The sequence below is a fragment of the Otolemur garnettii genome, unplaced genomic scaffold (genome assembly GCF_000181295.1).
Source record: "Otolemur garnettii isolate 467f Iridium unplaced genomic scaffold, OtoGar3 scaffold00018, whole genome shotgun sequence".
NCBI lineage: Eukaryota > Metazoa > Chordata > Mammalia > Primates > Galagidae > Otolemur > Otolemur garnettii.
This window is the reverse complement of record NW_003852413.1, coordinates 26235737-26238319: the sequence shown is the minus strand read 5'-3', so window position 1 is coordinate 26238319 and position 2583 is coordinate 26235737.

Sequence of the window (2583 nt, the reverse complement as noted above, 5' to 3'; positions counted from 1 at the left end):
TAGCTCACAGCAACCTCAAAGTCTTGAGCTTAAGCGATTCTCTTTCCTCAGCCTCCCAAGTAGTTGGTACTACAGGCGCCCACCACAACATCTGGCTATTTTTCTGAGATGGGGTCTCACTCTTGCTCAGGCTGGTCACGATCCAGTGGGCTCAGGCAATCCACCCACTTCGGCCTCCCAAGTACTAAGATTACAGGCGTGAGCCACCTCATCCGGCCCCATTTGGTCACTAATGGCTCCAGAGTATCTGGGGATAGCTGCCATACCATCTTCTCCTTTCTCTGGGTCCTGGGTGTGGAGGGGGTGGCAGGCACTGAGAACAGAGAGACACATGTCAGGGAAAGGATAGGAAGGAAGTGATCTTTTGTTTTTGCTCACACTATCCTATTCATTTTCTTTTGCCTCTGAACTTCAGGTTCGATATATAAATATGCATAAAAATTATTTGAATATAAAATGAGAGAGAGACTGAGCAGGAAGTGTATTATTGTGTTAAAGAATGACTAGACAGTAGTTAGAAAAATTTCCTGCTTAGCAATTTTACAAAGGTAGGAAGAAAAAGGGAAAAAGAGTTGCAAGGGCTGGGGAGAATACAAGCAGAAAGACAATCTCAATTGCAACAGCAGGCCTGGCAGAGTGTGGGCGCCCAGGATATTTGATACCCCATAGTAGGGGGCGGAGACAGACTGTCTTCCACTCAATCTAGAGTTCCAGATCAAGCCTGAGCAGGTGCAAACCTTTCCAGAACCTGCTGATTAACCTTGTAAAACCCAGGGTGTGTCTTTCTTCCCCCAGGAAGCCACCCTTCTTCCTTCCCCAGACATTCCCCCTCCTCTTTGCCTGGGACAGCTGTTAATAGGACAATTACTCAAGAAGCAAAAGAAAGAATCCCATGCTGATGTGTCATCAGTCCCGGTATATCCATCAAATCAGACTGAGACTACTGGAAAAAGTGAGCGCATGCGCTTGCTGGCAGCTATCAGTAAAACTGGGCCTTGCCCCAGTGACTTCATGCAGTGGGGAAGAGACGACAAGGCAGTGAAGCCAGCAAGAGAGTTAGTTCTAATGCACAGGATTTGGACATCATAAAAAGAACCAGCTACCTATAAAATATACATTGAAATTCCCACTTGTCCCCAGAACATCAGTGTTCACTGACCCATCCCTTGTAGGAAAAGCTGCTGCTGCCACCCACAGGCACATGCAGCCTTCAATCATCTCTGGAGGTTGACACCTTCCAGGAACCCTCAGAGAAGGGACTAGGGGAGGGCAGATGCTCTGATTTCTACTGGAATAGTGGGAACTGTTTTATTCCCCTAAGGGGAAATCCAGTCTTTTTGCTATCCTGGTTGCCCATTATTTTTCCTTTTTTAAAAAAGTGTTAAATGTTGCCAATCTATGTATTTCTCACTCTCCAGCCCCATCTAATCCAGGGAAATGGATTAGATGCCTGCCTGAGATAACCTTACAGTCCTTCTGAGAGATTCTAGGATTACACCCTGTCAATACTAAATGTTAGCATGTCTTGCAAGGAAATCAGTTAGTTTTCCTGCTAGTCCAGACACCTAGCCCTCTTTCTTACATAGTAAACATTGTTAGCAAGCTTGTTACCATTAAACCATCAAAAGAGGTAAAGCTCTTCTGCAAGCCAGCTTCTTCCCTGTGCACCACTACCAAGCTGTCTTAGATGACTTCTCTTGCTGTGAGCTATGATGCCATGGCATTCTGCTGAGGGTGACAAAGCGGGACTCTATCTAAAAAAAAAAAAAAGAAAGAAGAGGGCGGCGCCTGTGGCTCAGTGGGTAGGGTACCGGCCCCATGTACCGAGGGTGGGTGGCAGGTTCAAACCAGGCCCCGGCCAAACTGCAACAACAAAAAGTAGCTGGGTGTTGTGGTGGGCACCTGTGGTCCCAGCTACTCAGGAGGCTGAGGCAGGAGAATCACCTAAGCCCAGGAGTTAGAGGTTGCTCTGAGCTGTGACACCATGGCGCTTTATTGAGGGTGATAAAATGAGACTCTGTCTCAAAAAAAAAAATTAAAAAAAAATCGAAGAAGAAGAAGAAGGCTTCTCAACCATGGCTGCACATTAAAACCACCCTGGGAGCTTGTAGAAAAGGAAAAAAAAAAAAAAAAGGCTCAATGCCTGTAGTAAAATGGTTACAGTGCCAGCCACATGCACTGGTGCTGACAGGTTCAAGCCCAGCCTGGGCCTGCTAAGCAACTATGACAACTGCAACCAAAAAAATAGCCGGGTGTTGTGGCAGGTGCCTGTAGTCCCAGCTACTTGGGAGGCTGAGGCAAGAGAATCGCTTAAGCCCAAGAGTTTGAGGGCTTGTGAGCTGTGATGCCTCAGCACCAAGGCAACATAGTGAAACTCTGTCTCAATAAAATAAATAAATAAATAAATACTAATGCCAGATCCCACCCCAGTCTAATTAAATCAAAGTTGCCTGGCTCAGCACCTGTGGCTCAAGTAGCTAAGGCGCCAGCCACATACACCTAAAGTGGCGGGTTCGAATCCCCAGCCCAGGCCCGCCAAACAACAATGATGGCTACAACCAAAAACTGGCCAGGCGTTGTGGC